This window comes from Vidua macroura, chromosome 1 (assembly GCF_024509145.1).
Source record: "Vidua macroura isolate BioBank_ID:100142 chromosome 1, ASM2450914v1, whole genome shotgun sequence".
NCBI lineage: Eukaryota > Metazoa > Chordata > Aves > Passeriformes > Viduidae > Vidua > Vidua macroura.
The window spans coordinates 2,189,934-2,213,882 of NC_071571.1; the positions used below are offsets into that span (position 1 = coordinate 2,189,934).

General features: G+C 49.2%; 1 long non-coding RNA gene across 4 annotated transcripts; it reads left to right on the forward strand.

The window, feature by feature from the left end:
* Window positions 1-8,615: 8,615 nt before the first annotated feature.
* LOC128810126 (uncharacterized) lies at window positions 8,616-19,424 on the forward strand. 4 transcript variants are annotated; one of them, XR_008437955.1, is made up of 3 exons: window positions 8,616-8,938; window positions 10,270-10,418; window positions 19,343-19,424. It is a non-coding gene; the product is annotated as an uncharacterized LOC128810126 (long non-coding RNA). The 4 variants fall into 4 exon arrangements; XR_008437952.1 differs by lacking the exon at window positions 19,343-19,424 and adding an exon at window positions 14,901-15,674; XR_008437950.1 differs by lacking the exon at window positions 19,343-19,424 and adding an exon at window positions 14,366-14,546.
* The last annotated feature ends 4,525 nt before the right edge of the window (window positions 19,425-23,949 follow it).

Genomic DNA, 23,949 nt, shown 5'->3' on the forward strand with positions numbered 1-23,949 from the left:
ACCACATTTTTGGCAAAACAAAAGCATCCCTGTGGAAAAGCACAGTTCAAAGCTTCCCACACCCACCCGTGCATGGGATGTGGGGCTCCCACTGTGGCTCTACATCAGCACCCCTTGGGGTGGGAGCTGAAACTTGCTTGGAGTGGGTGTCACGTCCATTCCAGCTTCCTCAAATCCATGTGATTCACCATTATCCGGGAATATCTCCGTTTCCTTCTCCCAGTGAAGTGGCACCGAGTCAGCCCCCTGTGGGTGCTGGGGTTCAGAAACCCCATGGGCCACCACAGCCCGGCAGAGGCCAGAGCAATATTTCATTAAAGCCCCATCTAGAGGCCTTTCCTGGAGGAGAATTTGGGAGATAGGACCAGTGCCAGGGTCATGCTGAGTGTCCTTATCCTGCCACCCGAGCCCTTCCAGCTTGGGAAAAGGCAACGCAGGGTTGTAGGTGGAGGCCAGGACAAGCAATGTTATCACTGGGAGGCTTTTCCTGAGCGTTTCTCTGGTGGAAAAAGCAGTTTAAGAGTCATTTTCCATGCACATCCCCAAGAAGCTGGTGATCCCAGCACGTGGAAGGAAACTCCAGTTCCCCCAGGCAGCCCCGAGGCAGAGCTGTGGCTCATGGAAAGGCAGTGAGACCCTTGCTGTTACTCATTTTCTCTGCCCACAGCGAGGTGCTGGATCCGAGGTGATGCCCTGGGCGTGTGTGACTCTTTCCAAAGCGAGGCAGCACCAAAAATAGTCCCCACTTCTGCTTCCAGCCAGGGAAAAAGGGAAGCTCAAGCAGGCACTGACTCCTGCAGGGCTTTGCTGCTTGTCATGCCTGGGGACCGCGCATGCAGCGTCTTCCTGGGACAGCTTTGTGGCTTTCAGGTCCTTCAGGAATCCCTCGGGTGACATAAATCCCGGCGTTTCTACTCAGAGCAGTGGCCTTGGGCGGTGTCCCCGCAGCCACCGACAGCAGAGGGCAGTGCCACATCGGCGCAGTGCCACGGCTCTGGAAGTGGGAATTTTTCTGTTCGGGATGGAAGGGACACAGCAGAGCCGGGGGGGAAGCAGATTCCAAAGGGTCATAATTGTTTTCTTTGGGATCAAAAGATGCCAGGTGCAAGGACAAGGCTGGACAAGGTGTCCCAGAGTTGTTGTCACCTCTGGGCTGGCACCAGCACAAACCCTGTGTCCTCCCCCTAACCCCGACCCCACCGCTGGGGATGTGCTCCTGCAGGCAAAGCAGTTGTGAGAGTGACCTGTGAGGATTCACGCCTGGCATCCTGCAGAGGGTCCCAACATCCCATTCCTCGTGTCCCTGTCCTGTGGGTGACACCGTCCCATGGCAGCTCAGGCTCCAGGATCTCAGCCAGCACTGCTGTGTCCACCCCAGCAGGCTCTTCCCAGGGGGACCTGGAGGGTGACTTCAAGTTTTCCTGCTCCATGACTCAGCTCTGGAGCAGGAGCCTGCCTGAGGCTTCCCCATCCCAGAGGAGCCCTCACTCCCATCCGTGTGTTTTCTGCAGGAATCCCAGCTCACCGTTTCTGCAGGGCTTCCCTTCCCTCCCTAAAGCCTTGCTCCAGGTGTTTTTCTCTGCAGTGCAATATTGTAAATGCAGGTGAACCCAGTGGGAAGAAATGCTGATGTCTGACTCCAGTTCAGAAGGCTGAATGATTTCTTTATTATAACTATACTATAATATATTAATAAACTATTTAAAGGAGATACTAAAACTACAAACCTACTTTTCTAACTACCATATCTAACTCACAACTCCTGACCTTCTCCTGAGAGTGCAGCCACAGGTGGGTTGGATTGGCCATCAGGCTCAAACAATCCTCACCAGAATCCAACCAAGCAATCACCCCAGGTAAACAATTCTCCAAACACATTCCACGTGGGAAAAACAAGGAGCAGAAATAGAAATTGTTTTCTCTTTCTTCTCTCTGTGCACCTCTATGAAAAAATCCTGAGAGAGCTCAGGATTTTGCCCGTGGAGGTCTCTCTGCACAAACCCAACCTCTGCAGGGCAGCGACTCCAGCTCAGCGGGGCGACTGACTCACAGGAGGGTGAGAGGGAAGGAAAACACCCGCGAGCTCATCCCGCTCATCCCTCACTGCCAGTCCTGCATGGATTCCCCACCAGATATTTGGCAGCGACTCCCAGGTTGGAGTAACCCAAGCAGGGCAGGAGAGGCTTGGGCTGGGCCGGGTGTCCGAGGCCGTTCCCGGGACAGCTGAGAAGCCCTCGGCGGCGTTTCCTCCCGGCAGATCACCTCCGAGAGGAGCCACTCACATTTCCCTTCCTCAGTTCCCTGAATTAGAAGTGGGCCTGGCATTTCTCTGCCCTCCGGAGGGAGGCTGAAATAACAGACAAGAGCCGGGAAGGCCGCCTGCCCACGGGACAGCGTTTGTTCCACTGGGATCACGCCCTGCACCACCTCCTTTAATTTAGAGACATTCATTATTATAGTGACAATCTTCGTGATAGCACCTTGTGTACTTCACTGTACACAGCAAACAACAAACAAAGCCATCAAAGAGGTTTTTTCCCGTTCAAGAGAGAGGGAGAAATGGGTTTGTAGAGAATTCTTCAAGCCTGACAGAAAGTCCACACAATGTGTGCAAACCTTGAGACAAGAAATGCTGGCTTAGAAATGCCGTGGAATAGGACAGACATTGCTGAGAGAGAAATGGAGCTGGAAACATTCAGAGGATGGCCTTGCAAATAAGACCAGATACTCTGGAGAAATAGAACTGTGAAAGATGCATTGCAGTAGGACCCACGAGGGGTAATTTCAGATGATTGGCTTTAAGGCATTTTCAGCATGGTGTGGCTAAAGCTGATAGGCCAAGAAACACTGACAGTGTATTGTCATTAGGAAATAGTTGGCTTCTGGTTGTGATGGAGTGAATTATAACATCTGTATTGTCTCACCCTTCTCATGAGACTGAAAATGGAATGAAAGTTTTTGAAACACCTCTCAGGTGCCCCAGCTCTGGGTCAGAAAAGGGCTTAATCCAACACTCCTGCATTTCCAGTCACTCTTTTTTCACCATCATGTGGACTTCCAGGGTGTTTCTTCCCTTCAAGTGACCACACATGGACTAGAAGCCACATTCCTGCTTTTTTTCCATCAGGAGTCACCCTAGGGACGGCTCTGAGCTGGAGCCACTGGTGCTGTTATACCTCCATCCCTTCCTTGGGTTGATGCCTCAGGTTTCAGCTTTTATATTTTCAGATTCTGTGCTGATTTAGTGTGTGGGTCTGAGCTTCACATCAGGGCATGGTGAGCTCTGTGCACAGAGCAGGGAGACAAAACAATTCCTGCTCCAGCTGGGCACCAAGGACAAATGATCCAAATCTCAGGCCCAAGAGCACAAACAGCGTGGGCTGGAGAGAGAAAAACAAGCAGGATGGGAGTGCCTGGGCTAAAGCTGGAATGGGACAATGAACTGCAAGGTGCAAATGGAGCAGAGCTGATCCCAGTGAGAGCCCCCGGGAGCGCTCGTGCATTTTGGGACCATTTTGGTTCATCCAGTGAGGAGATCCTTCTAATAAATCCCTACTTTATTCTTTAGCTCACTCCATTCTCTGTCCAGGCTGCTCTAGGTCAGCCTACACAAGGCATCAGGCATCAATAAGGGGTAAAAATGTGATCAAAACACCTCTGATCCTTTCAGCTGGAATGCTGAGAGCCAGGCTGAGAACATCCCTGCTCCCCCCAGGGCTCTGGATCGTGCAAATCACTGGAATAAGGAGTGGCATGGCCCTTCACTTACTTCTGTAAGTGAAGAAAAGGCAATGGGCCCGTTGCAGTGTTATGGAAAACAAAAAGCAAATTACAGCAGTTTCCCCACTCTTGCCATGCAGAGCAGAGCTGGATGGAGGAATATGTGGGGGTGTTGTAAGGCTGAGTGTGTCCCCTGCTGCAGAAGGTGGGGAGCCACCAGCTTTGCTCTCTGAGATCCTTCTGGGATCCCTCTGGCATCCGTGGACTCAAAGCTGTGCTTATTGGGCTGCACGTGTTCAATTTCCCCTCTGTAAATCTACCCCAAACGGGACAATCTTATGGGAAAAGAATCAGCCAGGGCATCAAGGTGGTCAAAATGCAGCAGAGCCCCTCAAGTCTCAACAAGGTGGAGGTTTCCCTAAACCTCCCTCCCCTCAGGGATCCCCTCCCTCAACTGATTTCAGGACACACAAGAAAACACTTTGAAATTATCGCATGCAAGAAGAGAATGGGGTGATTTTTAGGTTTTTTTTTTCCCCTTTCCCTCTAATTTAGGAAGCTGTTGCTTCCAAATTAAACAGAAGGAAGCACCAATTCTTCATCTTTTTTGCATGAAGTGACCTTGAGGTGCCTGCACAGACCTTCAGAGAATCGTGGAAGTGTAAAAAGGTTGGAAGGGAGCTTAAAGCTCATCCAGCCCCACCCCTGCCAGGAGCAGGGACACCTTCCACTATCCCAGGCTGCTCCAAGCCCTGTCCAACCTGGCCTTGGACACTGCCAGGGATCCAGGGGCAGCCACAGCTGCTCTGGGAATTCCATTCCAGCCCCTCCCCACCCTCCCAGCCAGGAATTCCCAATTCCCAATCTCCCATCCATCCCTGCCCTCTGGCAGTGGGAGCCATTCCCTGTGTCCTGTCCCTCCATCCCTTGTCCCCAGTCCCTCTCCAGCTCTCCTGGAGCCCCTTCAGGCCCTGCAAGGGGCTCTGAGCTCTCCCTGGAGCTTCTCCTCTCCAGGGGAACATTCCCAGCTCTCCCAGCTCCAGAGCAGAGGGGCTCCAACCCCTGGAGTGTTTTCATGACCCTCTTTTTCTCTCTTTTTGCTTCTGTTAATGTCCAATCCTTTTACTCTGGCAACAAAGCATATTTCTTTTCACTGATGCTTCCAAGAGCTGGCAAATTATTTTTTAAAGTACCTAAAAAGGGATTTTTTTTTTTTGCCTCCTTCTTCCATGCACATCCTTCCTGAGCTGAGCTCTGCTCTTGCAAAGCTTTTTTTTCATTACATCCATACCATCAAAACAGCCCCTCCGAGCAAACCCAGGCAGGAATTCCTCACATGGAAATCACCTTTTTGCTGGTAATTTCATGGAGAATGATGGACTTTATAGTCTGGACCAGAATGGTTTTTAGCACAATTAACCCCAGTGCAAAATCAGCTCTGTTTTGTCTTTATGGCAACCAGGCATGTTGGGAATGAAGGAATTTTGTGAGACAGAGCTGCAGGAGGGATTTTTAAGTTCTGAAGGAGCAGTGCCAAGGAAGCAGGGACTCTTCCCACCTTCTGCCTGTGCTGTAAAACACATGGATTAGCCAGCCATCATTTGAGGGATTGCGCTGACAACTGGAAAATTGTCATTTCCTTATGAAAATCAGGTGTAAAACACAGACCTGGATTTGTGCACAGTGAGGGAGAAGCCCCTCTGTGAGCTCAGCACCTCCTCTGAGCTGATTAATTCTATTATAGAATAGAATTAATACTGAAACCCTGAGACATTCCCCAGCTGTGACACTTCTGGGCTCACTGGGGACATTCTGGGAGAGCGACTGGAAGGGGGAAATGAAGAAATTGAGGCTGTGGGGGGCAGGAGTTGGGGGAGAAGAGGGAGACTCAAGGGTTACAGGGAGGGTAAATATCCCAGTGCAGATCTCATCAGCTCTGCTCCTCCAGGACCTCTTGTTTACCTCAGCCCCGGGGTGACAGGTGCCCTTGGTGACCTGTCCCTCTGTCTTTAAGGTCACCCACCTCTGTCCCTCAGGGACTGGTGGCAGTGGCCAGGGAGATGCCCCAGTCAAGGCTCTTTGACCTTGAACATACATTAAACCATTTAACACACGGTCCCTGAGAGGGGAGAGGAGAGGTGAGATCATGTGGGGGAAAAGGGAAAGGGAAAAAGGGGGAAATGAGGGGAAAAAAGGAAGGAAAAAAGGAGAAAAGGGAAAAAAAAAAAAAACAGAAAAAGGAGTAGAAGCTGTTTTTTCTGGAGTTCAGCTGCCCCTGGCTGTGGTCACTGCCGTCACCTTGGAGAGAAGTAACAGAAACCTCTTTAAATCTCTACAAATTCATTTCTGGTTGAAGTTTTGCAACAGTTTCCAACCATCTCTGTTGTCTGTGGATGCTGCATTCTACAATGGAGTTTTGGTGGGGTTTTTGTTTGGTTTTTTTTTAATCCCTCTAATTGATTACTCCTCTGATAATCCCAGTTAAAAATCCTCTCTCCATTGGATCCACTGGGAAGAAACATGGGATGTTTAATCAGTTTTTAACACAGCAAAGAACAAAAAAATCACAAAAATAGCGGATGAGGAGCAGGTCTGGGTGGGCAGTGCTTTCTCTCTCTATTTTTCTTTCTTTTTCATGTTTTGTTTGTTTGTTTGTTTTGGTTTGGTTGGTTTGGTTGGTTTTGTTTGTTGGGTTTTTGTTTTTGTTTTGTTTTTTTTTTTTTTTAATAGTGAATTTTCTGGAAATGGAGAATGGCAGGGAAGAGAAGATAACCAAAAAATCCACGTTGAAATTGTGTGGGTGGCACAAAAGGTGGGAGATAATTTCTGTGGGGGAAAAATGAAAGTATTCCCAAGGCAGGTCCAAAACATCAACAGATTTCCTTGGATATTTCAAAATATGACCTTTTTTGCCTGCAAATTACACACTGGCTTTAAAAAATAAAATCCCAGTGTGCAAAGGAAAGGCTGGAAAAGGATGGAGTGAAATGCCCTGAGAAGGGAACAACACTCCATGGATGTCCTGGGCTGAGCTAAAAGGACATTTGCTGTTTTCCAGTTTCACTTTTTGCTGGAAAGCCTTGGAAAAAAAAAAAAAAAAACAACAAAAAAAAAACCCACCAAAAAAAAAAAAAAAAAACACAAAAAAAAAACCAAACCAAACCAAACCAAACCAAAACAAAAAAAAAAAAAAACAAAAAAAAAAAAAACAACAAAAAAAAACCACACCAAGCTCCTTTGGTGTTTCCAAACTACCTGAACTTCCTCCTGAACCCAGCCTGGTTTTGGGTTCTGGGAGACCCACATTGTCCAAAGCCACTCCCCAGCAGCTCTTGGGTGGCAGGAGTGTCCCCAGGGACGTGTCCTCCCGTGCTTCTCCATCCTGTGAGCAGCCACACTTATTTCAACAAAAATGGGAAAACTGCTGCTCCTCGGTCCCGCTATTCCCAGCCTGAAATTCTGGAGAAAAAATTGACTTTTTTTTTGGTGTTTTTTAAGGAATTTCTCTGAAGTTGTTGGCAGTTGCTGTGGCTCAAAACGTTGGGATATTTCTAGGACATTTACCAGGGGAGTTATTCCCCGAGTCCACCGTCCCTCCAAGCCTTTTTGGGATGAGCAATCCCATTGTGCAGAACGCTGAAGGAAAAGCGATCCGGCCAAGAGATCTGGCAACCCTTCAGCTGCAGAGCAGCCAGAAACAAGCTGAGCAGAAATATTTTTGTAGCCACAACATCAAGCCCACCCATTGAAAGTGTGTCGGGGATTTTCCAGCCCTGCTGAAACCTCTCTCTTCTTTGCTTTTATTTTTGGAGGACGGGTGATGCCGGTGGTGTTATTTCACTTTTTTTTTTTTTTTTTGGACGTTCCGTGCTAATAAAAGTGTTTTATTTCACAGTGTTTTGCTTCCTTTGACACTGGGCTTATGATTTCCTGCTGGAACTGAAATGTCATTGTCTCGAAGGTTGTCATCTGTCTGGTCCCCAGCCAGCGTGTCTGGGAGCTGGGTGTTGTCACCTGGCCTGGTTTGTGAGCACTGCCAGGTTTTGGCCGAGTTAGAAGAAGGTTCCTATGAGTGACCTCCACTCCTGTGAGTAAAATGAGCCTTTTGAAAGAAAACTCGAGTTCAAAAGTCCTTTTAACAAGGACCTGGAGTGACAAGACAAGGGGGGATGGATCCAAACTGACAGAGAGAAGGTTTAGATGGGATATTGGGAAGAAATTCCTCCCTGGCTCAGGTTCCCAGAGAAGCTGTGGCTGCCCCTGGATCCCTGGAAGTGTCCAGGGCCAGGTTGGATGGGACTTGGAGCAACTTGGGATGGTGGAAGGTGTCCCTGGGTAGACTTGGATGAACTTTAAGGTCCCTTTCAACCCAAACTGTTCTGTAATTCTGGGGTTTCTGAGCATAGAGTATTTTTCTTGCTGCTCTACCTGTCTGCTGCCAGTGGTTTTGCCTCCGTGCGCAGCCAAAATACAGAAATAATCATTTTACAAGTTCCAGTTGCTGCTCAAGTTCTTTCAAACCTCATCCCAGTCTTCTGCGTCCCTGAAATCCTTTCCCAGGATTGTTTCCAGCTAAGCAGAAGAACAAAAATTCCAGCTCTCAACAGCTAACCCCCAGCTGGGGAAAACCTCAGTATCACTGGGCCCTTCTGGTTTTGCTGTCATCCGTTTTCTTCTGTCCAAATCTTTGACCGAATCCAGTTTGGGAGCCAACCTGAAGCCTTGGAATCTTGGAGCATCCCAATTTCTGTGCCCACAGGGCTGGACGAGCTCAGAGTCCAAGGCTGTGTTGTCTGGTGGGTGTTTGGGATGTGACATCACCATGTGAGGGGTGTGGATAGTTGGGAAGCAGAGCAATGGGAAGCAGGGCCCATTCCCAGTGGAACGTTGGGATGGATGTGCAGACTCCAGGGCAGGATACTCATCCTAGAGGCACCAAGTGGGTCACTCCAGATCTGGCCCAAAATCTGACTTCTATCAGATATTTGGTTAATCTGACAAGGAATTTTTCAAGGAATTTGTGTGGGGAAGCAGAGATGAAGCTCAATACGTAGGAAGGTTCATCCTTATTTGTTTCAAAGAAATGTTTTTTTTGAAGTTTCAATTTGGGAAATCAAAGAGTCATCAAGGCTGGAAGTGAACTTCAAGTTATCCATTCCAACCATGAACTCAACACCAACATAATCACCCCAAACCTGGATCTCCAAATGCCACAAAGGTAGGATTTTCACCCATTTTTCACTCTTCTTCTCAGTCCCAAAAGAAATCTTTTGTGTTCATTTTCATGAAAATGAAAAAGAAATATTTTGTGTTCTTTTCATATTCACTGTACTACAGAACTTTGGAAATCTGAGTCAAATGCAACTCCAAGGATCTCTGCCTTTGGGGGACTTCCTTTCCTTTTTCAGTATTCCTGGGAAGCCTGAGGTGCACCAGGAATATTCCGTGTACCAAATGTACACATTGCAGAACAGCCCCTCAGTCTGTATCCATGTACTAACCTGGGCAGGGGCAAAAAAAGTGGGAATCTTCCCATCAGAGTATCCAGGTTTTGTGTCAAATCCTGATTTTGATGACATCCAGATAGAAGAGTTCCCTCCTTTGTTTTATCACATCACCAGATTTCCTTCTCTTCTGAAATCAGAGAGTTGGGAAATTCTTTTCCCTGATTTTCCAGTGGCACCCACCAAGGAGAATGTCAGGGGATAAGTATGGGACAGCTGAGCAGGAATAGACCCAAAATAAATCATGGAACTGGAAGGTCATTGAAACACAGGAATGATGGAATGAGATGGTCATTAAAACACATTAGATGGTCTTTAAAACACAAAAAAGAGGGACTCTAAAACACACATCCAGATGGAACTGGGTGGATTTTAAAACACAGGAGTGATGGAAGGGGGTGGTGTTTGAGGTTCCTTCCAACCCAAGCCCTTCAGTGATTCTGTGATGATTTGATTGAGGATGAATCTGACAGACACAGCCAGGATGGGATGGAGCACCATAATTCCCAAAAAAAGATTTAATTAGTCATTATTAGCTAGAGAGAAATGATTAATTCTGCCTCATGTGTTTGGCCAATGCCTCCAGATGAGTAAATCTGGCTGAATTAGTGGTGCCTTAAGTTTTAGCTGTTTTATTTTCAGATTCTGTGCTGCTTTAGTGTGTGGGTCTGGGTTTCATATTATGGGATGGTGAGCTCTCTGCACAGAGCAGGGAGACAAAACAATTCCTGCTCCAGCTGGGCACCAAGGACAAATGATCCAAATCTCAGGCCCAAGAGCACAAACAAGGTGGGCTGGAGAGAGAAAAACAAGCAGGATGGGAGTGCATGGGCTAAAGCTGGAATGGGACAATGAACTGCAAGGTGCAAATGGAGCAGAGCTGATCCCAGTGAGAGCCCCCGGGAGCGCTCGTGCATTTTGGGACCATTTTGGTTGATCTTGGGTGCAGCCCTGGCTGGGCTCTGGTGCTGCCCAAGGTGGATCCATTGAGGCTTTTTAATAAATCCCTGCTTTATTCTTTATCTCTGTCCAGCCTCTGTTCTAGGTCAGCCTCTCAAGGCATCATTAGGAGCTCCTCAATTCCCACACAGCATTCCTGCAGCGTGCAAAAGGGAGGCTGGAAAACGAGTGGCAGCTCCTAAGCCTCCCAAGATTTGCTCCAAAGCCTGGATTTGGGCAAGATCAGCTTCCAAGGTCAGCACAGGGCAGATGGGAAGGTGGGGAGCACGGGGCTGGCTCTGTGAGAGCCCAAACCGAGCCATTCCAAGGCAAAATCCGCCCGGCTCTGTCGGAGAGGCGCTTCCAGGATGGACAGGCCGGGCTGCTTTCTGTATGGAGCCCATTGTTCAGCCAAGCACAGGCCTTCCTCTCTGGTTAATGGCTCAGCAAAGTGTGTTGCTTTAATGGTTAATCATCTACTTACATTGTTCAGCGAGGAAAGGCAGGCAGATAATGCCCCTGGCCTGCCGTTCATGTGACAGGCTGACTTCCCAGGCAGAGCAGGGCAAGGATTTCACACTGGGACAAGGAGGGAGAGGGAAAATGCCATGCTGGGAGGCTCTGGTGGTTACAAAATGAGTAAAAACATGCATAAATCCATTTGTGGCTGTAGATACACACGTTGCGTGCACAAGCAAAAATGTGTGTAGAGCAGAAACACACACAGATCCACAAAATGAAATGATGGAATTGTTATTTCCACCTTTCACTTGCAAGGTTGGATATTTGGTCAGGGCAGTGAGGTTACCTTGATGACTGATGGTTATGATATGATGATGATGATTTTATTTGTTATTGCTATCTGTAGTTGTAGTTACTAGTATGACTATTGTGGTTATGTATTTTATTATATATTATTCTCATTATTGGTGTGATTATGATTGATGATTACTGATGATGATGATGACACCAGATTATTGTCACCATCTGCAGCACCTGTGCTGTGGGCACTGCCCCAGAAGCTCCTCCAGGAACACAGATACCTCTGGCACAAGGGCACATGGAGGAGTTCCTGTCTGGACATGAAATTATTATTTCCACCCCAGATGATTTTCCAACAGATAAATGAGCTGATTTTCAGATATCACCGAATCAGGGAATGGTTTGGGTCGGAAGGGACCCTACAAATCATCTGTCCCTGGGCAGGGAGGAAGGGGAAATTTCACACAAATGGTTGTGAGCTCACAGGCAAAACTCACTCCAAATTCTTTTAGCAGCAAGTCAGGCTCAGAGCCATCACCATCCAGGGTTTCAGGATCTCAGGAGTGTCTCCTCTTACTCTGATTGCAAGTCCTGAGCTTGCACGTCCCACCCTGCACCCTTTGCTGTCTGAATAGGTCCACCAGAGATGCTGTGGAGGAGTCAGAGGGCTCAGTTCTCCTCCCTGGTATCATTTTGGAGGAGTCTCTTGTTTGGAGATGTCTCACACAGGGAATACACCACTGTTTCAATCCCTGGAAGACCTTGGAACCCTTGAGGTTGGAAAGCCAAGATCATCATCATTAGCCTGGAGAAAAGGAGACTCAGGGGTGACCTCAGCACTCTCCACAGCTCCTGAAAGGTGCCTGTGCTCAGCTGGGCTTGGGCTCTTTCTCCAGGAACTGACAGAACCAGAGCACACAGCCTCCAGCTGCACCAAGGGAAATTCAGGTTGGATATCAGGAAAAAGTTTTTTACAGAAAGGTGATAAAGTTCTGGAATGGCTGCCCGGGCAGGTGGTGCAGTCACCATCCCTGGGTGTGTTTAACAAAGGCTGGATGTGGCACTGGGTGCCAGGGTTTAGTTGAGGTGTTGGGGCTGGGTTGGACTCGATGATCTTGAAGGTCTCTTCCAACCTGGTCATTCTGGGAATTCTGGGAGTCAAGTCCAGCCATTCATCCAGCACTGCCAAATCCCCCTGAACCATGTCCCCAAGCACCACATCTGCTGCGGCCCTGGGGACATCTACCTGATCCCCTGGACTCCTCCACATGAAAAATCAGGGTTTGTCAGTGTCAAGGAAGGAGCCTCTGGGTCAAATTTTCCCCCTCAGTGTATTCAGCAAATATCAAACTTCACTATTGCATCCTGACCTAAACATCTCTGTGTGACAAATGTGCATTTTCACCCCAAGTGGAGGGGCAGGCACTGAGTTTTTCTCTCTGTGACAGTGACAGGACCCAGGGAATGGCATGAAGCTGTGCCAGGGGAGGGTCAGGTTGGATATGAGGGAGAAATTCTTCCCCCAGAGGGTGCTGGGCACTGCCCAGGCTCCCCAGGGAATGAGCACAGCCCCAAGACTGCCAGAGCTCCAGGACGGTTTGGACAATGCTCTCAGGGATGCACAGGGTGGGATTGTTGGGGGTCTGGGCAGGGCCAGGAGCTGGGCTGGATGATCCTTGTGGATCTCTTCCAGCTCAGGATATTCCATGATTCTGTGATAGACCCTAATTTGACAGGAGTTTGGTTCCACACATAATGAAAATTAAGCATCCAACTCCACTCCCTTGAGTTGGTCCCTTCCAGAGCATCCGCCCCTTCCCACAGGAAATTGATAGGAGGGAACACCACCCCCAATACCTGGAACATGTCCTTTATTTATTTATCATTATTTATTTATTATTTATGTCCTTTTTATTTTTAACTTAATAACTAATCACTCGTGTCTCATAATGTGGATTTTTTTGTCTAATTACAAAATACCACTGAAACCCTTGAAGAAGAAGGCGGGGAAGATGGACTGCTCTAAAAACTTTATCTTAGCTTTATATATATTACTATACTCTAAAACCTTAAACTCTGAGTTTCCCAGCCTGTGATATCACACACTTCTATCCAAACTCCACACCCACAATCCCAGTTCTGTCATTCCATTTTGGAAGCTTCTCCACGGCCTCAGGTCAATGCAGTGTTCTCCTGGGGGTCAGTGCCTGGCAGCACAGAAAGTCCAAAACTCTCAGTATTCCATGTTCCAGCACTTAATAACTCCCTTGATCCATTCCCATCGCCCTGAACAGGATATCACTATTTTCCTGTCTCCTAAAACACACAGCCCAGCCCCCCCAACACCGGGAAACAACACCCAGGAGGGAAAAAAAAAAAGAGACATCTGAGCCACTCAGGGCTGGCAGACCAGACACAGGACTACCCTCAGCAGCCTTGAGACCCCTGTGACTCAGCAAGGTCAACACACTTCAAGTCCACTCCAGGAACAACTCTCCTGGCTTTTTGTCATCCTCCCAGGAGGAAAGGGGCAAGAGGAGAATGGTCTGCAAACACTTGGAGTGTTTGTTCCTCCCCGGAGGGCACTTGACACTTGGGAAGTACTTGCAGCCTCTCAGGGCAGGGATGAGTAAGCTTTGAAGTGCAGGCTCCCTTCCTACCTGGAGAGCTCCAGCAGCACCACAGCCCGGCTGGAATCTTCTGTCATGAAGCTGATTTTGTTGTTGTAAAGCAGCGATGTCACGCAGGACGATGGGGAGAGGCCGTGGCCACCAGGCTGGAGAAGAGGATCAGCAGCAGGAATTAGTCCAGGGGCAAAATGTGCTCCAGGGTTTTAAAATCAGCGGGAATGGGACAGGTTTCTCCTCAAGGAAATTTAGAGTGAGGCAAACACAGCCAGGCTGAGCTGGCAGGGATCTTTTTGGCTGGGTCCAGACGGGAACTCCTCCATGTGCCCCTGTGCCAGAGGTATCTGTGTTCCTGGAGGAGCTTACCACAGCACAGGTACTGCAGATGGTGATAATAACCTGGTATCATCATCATCATCATCATCATCATCATCATCATCATCATCAGTAATCATCAATCATAATCACACCAATAATGAGAATAATATATCATAAAATACATAATCATAATAGTCATCCTAATAAATACAACTATAGATAGTTATGAAACATAAAATCATCATCATCATAGTCATCATATCATAACCATCAATCACAAAGGTAATCTCACTGCCCTGACCAAATATCCAACCTTGCAAGTGAAAGACAACGAAGCAAATCTTCTTTGAGATTGGCTTTTCTTCTGCTCAGGGACAATAAGCCAGAGCCCTCTCACCCCGTAGTCCTGAATCTGACCTGTCTCAGGACCCCATCCTCCTCCCAGCACAGGAATCCACCTGTTCTTCCTAACAAAAATCCTTTCTGCTGCTCCAGGGAAGGATGTGGGCCCCCTGGAGAGGCTCAGAGCTGAAGAGCTGAGATGAAAAGAGCTCTCAGAAGATGGCCTGTGAAGGGCAGTGGAGGGACAGCCAGCCTTGTTTGGTGTAAGGGACACCGAGAGGTGATGAGGCCACTTTATCCACTGGGAATAAACTTGTCCAGAGGGGAGGGAAAACAGGCTCTGAATGCAGTGACACAGGCTGGAGTTAAACATTAGTGTGACCTGTCTGCAGGCCTGGCTGGCAGCAGCAGGGACAGGGCTCGGGGGTGGAGGGGTCACTCAGAAATCACCAGCTTGGCTTCCAACCCCAGGAACCTCAGGACACCCAGGAAATTCACTCAGGAGCTGAAATTCACCAAGGCAAATGGTAGAATAACAAGGAGTATTTTACTCAAGGGAGCAAAGATGAAATATGTCCTCTTCCTCAAGACAGAAATGCGAAGTAACACACACAAAAACCTCCCCTGCACAGAAAATGAACCTATTTAAAATAATCTTTCCCCTGCCTGTTTGTCCCCTCTGTTTCAGCCCAGCTCCTCTCCATCCAATTCCAACAAACCCTCCGTCCTTTGGGATCTCATCCCTCTAGAAGAGAGCTGTGCTCTGATTGCTTTGATTTCAAGCCTTTGCTACCAGGCTGATTTTTTTTTTTTTTTTACTGGGAATCCAGGAAAACCTGTGTGAGGAGGAGCTTAAAGGCACTTCCATGCCTGGTATAACATTCCAGGATGGTCTGGGTTGGGAGAAATCTTGTAGATCATCCAGTTCCAACTCCCTGCCATGGGCAGGGACACCTTCCATTATCCCAGGTTGCTCCAACCTGGCCTTGGACATTTCCAGGGATCCACAGGCAGCAGATGAAAATCACAGGAACTTCCTCCAGTCTGAGCAGCTACATCTTTTTGAGGCCACTTTTCCCTTTCCCAAGGGCCCGTGAAATTCAGTTTCAATTCAAAGCCCAACTCATTTTCTGCAGATGGCATCTGCAAGCTACAGAAAAATCAGTGTTTCAGCCATCCATCAGTCATTTCTATATCATTCCTCCCTGCAGATCTCTCTGCTGCTTCCTGTAGCCAGTCTCCAGTTTCCCCATCTCACTGTTTTAAAGATTTTTTTTTGTCTCCTTTTGCACTGTCCTAAAAAAGAACCTGAAACACTCTTCCTGTGCCAAGGAAGAGAGAAGCTGTTGATCCCCCAAAAAAATGCCCAACACAGATCATTGCAAACCAATAAAAACAACCAAAAGGTCTGTCCCCAGCCAGGTTTCTCTCCCCAGCAGGTCTAAACTGTTTGCCAGACTAATTTTCAGCTAAATAAAAACTTCAGGGTTTACATTTCCAATCCTTCACGAAGCCATTGCTCTTGACCACGTGATCCCTGCAAAAACAGCTTGGGTAAAACTCTTGACATTGATCCTTGGGGATTCCCCTTCTGAATGTTCCTGCAGCAAATGGTTTTATTTTATCACTTCCCAATAAAACCTGAGCTCTGGGGCTCTCAGGTCTATGGCCAAAGGAAAATCTGGCAGCAGCCCAGGGCAACTCGTGACTATTTAGGAGACTCTTGGTGCCAGAGTTGAGGCCAAGAAAAGGATGCAGAGGGTGGAAAGGCACCCCCAGGTCCCAGTGACCAGAAATTCCCCAGTTTGGACGCTTTCTTCTCCTTCACCACTGTCCTTAAAACTCTGCTGGCCACAGGAAGCCTTTGGATTAACCTCCAGACCTTGAAGAAGTGGGATTTGGATGCACGTTGAAGCATCTAAATCTTGGTGTCTGCACCTCGAGGGACAATGGGACTTCCTGCCATCTAAAATGCCCCATGGGCTGCCCCACCTGGATGCAGACATCCAGAAGGTTTGATGCCCTGCAGGTCAGGCTCACGTGGATGTCCTAGGTGCCCCACAGTGTCTCAGACAACATTAAACACCCACATTGAGGCGGCTGATTTGAGATCTGGGGGGCTCCGTGTGAGAGGGAATCGAAGGTTTCGTTGTGATCTCTGGGGATCTGATCCCATCGCCAAACGTGGGCAATCCCTGGAAGGATCTTGGACTGCTTTTCTCCTGCTCATGTCTGGACCTTCTTGAGCCACATGGAATGACTCACATGGAAGGAAAACTTCCCCTGGATTTGCTGGATTCAGCAAAGCCTTGTTCTGGGAGGCTTCTGGCTCCCAGAGGCCTGTAAGTGGCTGGATAACTTGCACATCTTTGCCTGATGCCCTCAGCTTGGACATGGAACAAGAATTTGACCTTGGAAGGAGCCACAAGCCAGACCAAGCGTGGTTCTGTATTTGCATCTTTCCTTCCCCAGCTTCCAGGGAAGTTTAGGAGACACCTGATCACTGATTTCCAGTTTATCTCCATGTTACTCTTACTGGCCTTCATCTTCTGGCTTTTTCGAATCATTTTCTGAGGCCAATAGCAGGAAAATGTTCTGCTGTGTGCACTGGAGCTGCTGGGCACTCAGGTTTCTTTATGTCCCTCCAAAGTAGTCACATCACATCACTGGGCCATGGGCAGGAGTCCCAGGTCGGGTGGTTGGCTTGGGAACATTTTTCCAAGCTTTTTGTGGTTGCCTGAACCTTGTGCACACCTGGAGCAAGAGATAGAGTATGTTTGCATGTAGATGTGCATCAACACATCTTTTTTTTTGGATGGGATCTCTTCTTTTCCAGAGTAGTTTTAGGTAAAATGCAATTTCTCAGGAGCCAGTTTGGGGCAGCCACCCTGCTTGGAGTGGGGACACCATGGAGGGGCCTGGATGGGCTCTGTCCATGCCCCAGCTTGGTTTATTTAGTGCCACAGGATCCTGGCTCAGACCTCGGGTTTTTGGGCAGGCACAGGCAGGGTTGTGACCAGCCTGGCACACCTAAGCTCCAAATGAAGTGAGATATCCTCAAATTGATGCCCTGGCTGATGGGCAGGGTTCACTCCAGGTTCCTCCTGCAGCCAAGTCCCCATCACCCACCTGCCCTTGATGCCTTGTGCAGGCTGACCTAGAACAGAGGCTGGACAGAGATAAAGAATAAAGTAGGGATTTATTAAAAAGCCTCAATGGATCCATCTTGGGCAGCACCAGAGCCCAGCCAGGGCTGCACCCAAGATCAACCAAAATGGTCCCAAAATGCACGAGCGCTCCCGGGGGCTCTCACTGGGATCAGCTCTGCTCCATTTGCACCTTGCAGTTCATTGTCCCATTCCAGCTTTAGCCCATGCACTCCCATCCTGCTTGTTTTTCTCTCTCCAGCCCACGCTGTTTGTGCTCTTGGGCCTGAGATTTGGATCATTTGTCCTTGGTGCCCAGCTGGAGCAGGAATTGTTTTGTCTCCCTGCTCTGTGCAGAGAGCTCGCCATCCCCTGATGTGAAGCTCACACACTAAAGCAGCACAGAATGTGAAAATAGAAAAGCTCAAACCTGAGGCATCACCCTTCCCTCCTCTCTCTTGTTTTAGTTGTTCCTAAACCTCCCTGAGGAGCATGAGGGAAGCAGCCTGCTCTCCTCTCACATGCTGGCACGGGGGTGAGAAGCAGAATCCATGCCCTGCCCGATTCCCAGGGGATGGAGTGCAGGCTGCAGCTGCAATTTGCAAGGGCATTTTGGCCCCTGGGAGTGTGTGTGGGCACGCCAAGCTCTGCTGGCCTGTAAATCATTGTCAGCACTCACACAGAGCAGGCCACAGGTCAGGGGCTGAGCACTGAAGCATCCCCTGCCACCATGCCCTGATTTAAGCAGTCCCAGCCCTCCTGAGGTGGTTCCTCACCCAAGTGCAGTGGGGTCTCCGGCTCTGGGGAGCTCAGGACATTTTCAGGGGGTTCTGTGGGTGCACGATGTGCAGCTTTGTCACACTGAGATGCTCACACGTGGGAAGTGCTGGGTTCAGCTGGAAAGAAGTGGTGGAAAGGACACAAGGAGGCTGCAGAGAGGCCCCTGGACCCCTCAGCTGCTGCAGGACCACCTCTCAGTCCTGTGATTGGTGTGGGTGAGACACAGCCAAGGCACAGGACACCCAGAGCATGTGCTGGGCTCTGCTCTGGGTGATCTGCTGAGAGACTTTGTGCTTCTTCAGCACAGCGCTTGTTGTTGGTGTGAGCCTGAGCCTGAAAAACAGCAGTGAGGGTGGAAAACACAAAAATCATCACGATCACCTTGCAGCTCTTAATCCCCTTGTTAACCTTCTTATCAGCCCAGGTCTTCTCTTTCCACCATTCCCACATTTTTTCTGCATCCACCTCCAGGCCAAACGGGTGTCTCACATCCACCCTCTCACCACCAGACCCCTCCTGAGATCCCCACCGACCTGAATCGTTCAGCTACAGCTTCCCCCTGAGGGGAAGGGGAGAGCAGGGAGAGCTCCTGTCTCTCTGTGACTGTGACAGGACTCAGGGAAGGGCTGGAGCTGTGCCACGGGAGGTTTAGGGTGGAAATCAGGGAAAGGCTCTTCCCCAGAGAGTGCTGAGCAGTGTCCAGGCTCCCCAGGGAATGGGCACAGCCTTGAGGCTGCCAGAGCTCCAGGAGAGTTTGGACAACACTCCCAGGGATGCCCAGGGTGGGATTGTTGTGCAGGACCGGTGTTGGAACCCAGGACATCCCTCTGGCTGCCCTGGCTGTCTCGAGACCCTGCCAGGGGGCTCGGGGACCCTGGCATGAAGTCAAAGACGCCTGTGGCTTCGATTTTAGCCCGTGGGAAAAGCTGCCAACTCTGTATGAGGAATTACAAGCCACAAGGGTTTGAGTAGTGTGATATTTGAACTAACACAGGGTGGAAAAGTAGAAATTTGGGATTTTTAGAGTAGGGTTCAGGGGGTAAAATGGAGGGATTTGGGCGTGTCCTGGCCTTCTTCTCCTTCTTCTTGCCCTCTGTGTCTTGGTGTGATGGTGACACGTTTCTATTGGTTTAAGGTAGGGACACACTAACATAGAGGATAGATATTGGCACGATATTGTAAACACTGTACACGTAATTTCTAGTATAAAATGGAAACGCCACCCGAGGTGACAGGCAGAATGCCGTGGCCTTCTTGCTAGCCAGAGCTCGGCAGGTCAGAGAAAGAATGTTATAGATAAGGAAAAATAAACAACCTTGAGAAGCTGATCCTACACATTTCAGACTCCTTCTTTGGCTGCACGGTCTGGGAAATGAGGACTTTTACAATCTTGGGGTCATCCCAACAGAGCAGACCCTGACAGACCAATGAGAAATCAATGATCCCTGCGTGTCCCTTCCCACTCAGGGTATTCCACGATTCCATCTCTCTGCAATTAGCACCGATTTCAGCCCCAGCCCGTCCTGGTTGGTCCAGGCCTAGGCAGGGTCTCCAAGCACCACGGGGGTGGCAGGAGGGGCCGCCCTGGGTGTCCCCAGCTCTGTGTGGTCCCGCGTGGAGGAAAGGCTGCAGCACTCGTGTTTCCCGCAGGGAGGATCCCGCGTGCCCTGGCTTCCTCCACTGGGGGCACGTTCAGAAGCCAAAAAGGCGTGTGCAGCTTCCAAGAGCGTGTTCCTGCTGGCCTGGGCTGCTGGGCAGATAAAAGCAATTCCCATCCAATTTAACCACTCGCTTTAAATCCTCCCAAGTATGTGCGAGGCGGCCAAGGCTTGTTGGCACTTTCAGCACAGGCTGGACCTCGTCCATCCTCCCTTCAGGTCTTGTCTTGAAGCAAAGCCACACCGAAGGTTTAAGGGCTCCTGCAAGTTGCAGCAAAGCCTGGGACTGGCAGGGCCAGGCTGGAAAGCGCTGGGATAAATCTCCAGTAGCAGCTTTTATGGTGAGTGAAGCAGCTTTTATGGTGAGTGAAGGTGGCCTTGCTACTGGAAGTCAGTGCTTTTAGTCTTGGCCTGAAGCAATAGGAGGAGGCTAAAATTCGGGAAGAGGTTTTAGGGTGAGCCAGTTGGCCTCGGGAGGAGGTGGAGGAGGTGGGGACTGGGGTAACACAGCCTCCCCTCAGGTGCAAAGCTGGGACATCTTCTCCCTTGTGATCCCTTATTAAACCACAGTGTGATTTTGGGTTTGTCCTGGGCAGGGCCAGGATTTGGACCCGTTGATCCTCACAGATCCCTGCGGGCTCAGGATATTCCATGAATCCAGGTGTGATTGGCAGGAGCCTCGTAAAACTCCAGGACTAGCACTTACCTGTGCTGCTGGATAATGCCTGGGTGACTCAGCCTTGTCCTGGGCTAGAACTGCACCTTGCTGGGCTTTCCTTTGATGTTTGGGGGTTTTCTCTTTGCTCTGGGGGCTTTCTTTCCTTCCCACAGGTCGTAAGAACTCAGTGGTTCAGGCAATTAAACCCACACACAGGATGGAACCTGGCAGGCCAAAGCAAGTCCCAGCGCTTCTCTCTTCCACTTGGCAGTTGAATAATATTTATTATTATTTATTTATTATTTTATTAATTTTAATGATTATTTTTATTATTTATATTTTATTTATGAATGAATATTTATTATTATTTATATTATTAATCAGCAGGAACATTCCTGCTATAAAAAGTTGAATGCCTTTATTTTGCTTTTTACAGGTTGAGGTCTTAACGCACAAGGGATTGAAAGTGTTGAAAATGGAATAAAAGAGGGGCTATTATTTGCTTCTGCAGCAAGTGTTTCTCTGCTTTTCCAGATGTGGAGGGGGGAAAAAAAATGTTTTTTCTGCCTTTTTGATGGATTCTTTGCTGGTCCTTGATCCCCAGTCTGGGAATCCTGTGATTCCCTGGTGTGTATGTGACCTCCTCTGAGTGCCATGGCTCACTAAATTATGAATAACTGGATTTTCCCGAGGCAGAGAGAAATCCTGCATCCCTACAAGTGGAAAGTTCGGGAACAGAGTTCCTGGTGGGTGCGGAAAAGGTTGGGAAAATCTGTGCTGTTCTCCAGGCTGGGAAAACCCTGCTGCTCCTCTGAGGAACCACCGCCGCCCTCGGGGAGTTTTTCCAGGTTTTATTGGCAGAACCGGAAGGTTTTATCACGGGCAAGAAGCAGAGGAACAGGAGTTGTCGTAGACTTGTTCCTGCCTGCCTGCTGGTCTTTTCCATGACCTTTTCCACTGACCTTCCTCCCGACAGCTTTTCCTCAGCACATCCCATGGAAACTTCATCCCGGGGACTCCGGAGCCACCTTGCTGCGGGCGCTGGGAGAAGCTGCTCTGAGGGATCTGCAGGTGGAGGGTGTGCAAATGGCCCCATCTGTTGGCCACAGACCTGACCCGGAGCACGGGGAGCTCCAAATCACCTTAAAATCCACAATTGTTCGTCCGTGTCAGAATCAAAACCCTCCGTTTCCCACTTCTCCCGTGATTTCCGTGGGCTTCCATGAGCTGGAATGGGCAGGTGAACATCTCCAGCGTAGAGATAAACAGCAAGTAAATAAAACAATCCTTGCCGAGCTGAAGACGTTTATTTCAGGTGCTTTTTCTCCTTAGGAAACAAGGCTTTGAGTCGAGGGAGTGAAACGCTGCAGGAAAAAAAAAAAAAATTAAAAAAAAGAAAAAAAAGTGGCTTTTCTGTACATTTACAAGTGAGGGATGCACTCTGCCTGGTCTGCACTCGTTATGTAGGAAGAACTGTGAATCCCAGGACATCCTGCGGGCGGATAAAGCTGCCCCGGTGCTCCTGATAAACCCAAAATCTGCGGGATCCCTGGGAAGGGCTTTAGGGCAAGCTGAGGAGCAGAAGCAGCTGGCATGGCTTGGGATGCACCTGCTCCACCGGCGGCTCCGTGGAGAACCAGTGCCATCTTCTGGCAAACGAGACCTTCCCCGGCACAGCCCCAGCCCCAGCCCGTGCACGGCCGCAGGTTTTAGGGTCTTTTTGGGCAGGGAGCTCTCCAGAGGATGCCCCGACATCATGTTGCCTCACACTCAGCCCCGCGTTGTGTTTTTCTAGGCTGTGTGCAGGTGGAGGATAAAATATTGTCGCTGGGAGAGCTGGAAATGCGTCTTTTTTTTTTTTTCCACGTCCACGCAGGATTAGGTGATTGTACAACGTTCTGCCAGCTCAGTTTGGGCTTCTCAGAGGGCGATGGAGCCCAGTGACGTCGGCTCACTTCAACCCCCACCATGAATGGCACCACCCAAACCCGTGGAGAAGAAAGAGAAGAAGAAGGAGAAGAAAGAAGGAGGAGAGAGAAGGAGGAGAAGGAGGAGAAGGAGGAGAAGGAGGAGAAGGAGGAGAAGGAGGAGAAGGAGGAGAAGGAGGAGAAGGAGGATCAGCCTCCACCCCAAAACCTCCATCTTGCTTTCTATCTATTCCTGTATTCTAAACCCTTAAACTCTGAGTTTCCCAGCCTGTGATATCACACACTTCTATCCAAACTCCACCCCCACAATCCCAGTTCTGTCATTCCATTTTGGAAGCTTCTCCACGGCCTCAGGTCAGTGCAGTGTTCTCCTGGGGGTCAGTGCCTGGCAGCACAGAAAGTCCAGAATTCTCAGCAGCCAGAACTCAAACATGGGACTAATTCTAATTCCAGTCCCATTTTCCTAATCCACTGAGAACAGGGCTAAAATTTGGGATCTGAGGCGTGCCTTGGGGCCATCCTGAAGCAACTCAGCTCGTGGGAAGAGGAGGATGAGTAAGTGGGAAGCAGAGCCCTGAATTACCCTCCTTTGAGCAGTGGGTTCCTCCCAGATGGCCATCTTGAATTTAATCACTTAAATCACTTAATTTAATCAATTAATTAATGCTCTGATAACTGAAACTGTTGCAGCTGTGAGGTGCAGCTCCAGCTTGAGCCACAGGGAGGACCAGAGCAGCTGAAACAGATTGAGATGGATAACTCCCATTCCCCCAGATCCCCCTCTCCATGGACAGGACAGCTTTTCCTGGGAATACAGGCACGTAGTTGGAGTGACCAGAGTCAGGAGCGAGTCAGGTCTCATTTTCCCCCTGTACTCAGCCCAGGTGTGGCCACACCTCAAATCCCAGGGTCAGTTTGGGCCCGTCATGAGCAGAAGGGCATTGAGGGGCTGGAATGTGTCCAAGGAAGGGAAGGGAGCTGGAGAAGGGGCTGGAGAATTCCTGAGGGAGCTGGAAAAAGGGTTCAGCCTGGAGAAAAGGAGGCTCAGGGGGGACTTTGTGGCTCTGCACAGCTCCTGACAGGAGGGGACAGCCAGTTTGGGCTCTGCTCCCAGGGAACAGGGACAGGAGGAGAGGGAACAGCTTCAGGCTGGGCCAGGGGAGGTTTGGATTCGATAACAAGGAAAATTCTTCACAGAAAAGCTGGTCAGGCATTGGAAGGGGCACTGGTGGAGTCACCATCCCTGGAAGCATTCAAATCTGTGGTTAGTGGTGAACACAGTGGTGCTGGGTTACTGCTTGGGTTTTATGATCTTAGAGAGCTTCTCCAGCCCTAAAAATCCTAGGGACACTTGGGTGAAGTTCATATTCCCTTCCCACCTGCTCAGGAAATGTCAAACCAGCGGACAATGAAATGACTCCATATAATCTGAAGTTTTTCACCTGAGGCCAGGCGCTTATCTCTTATGGGGATTTTGGAAGGGATTTTGGATGACTTAGAGACAGGACCTCTGAGTTTTTAGAGGATGTGGCTTATTTTCTTATCTTCTACATAGGCAAGAAGGGTG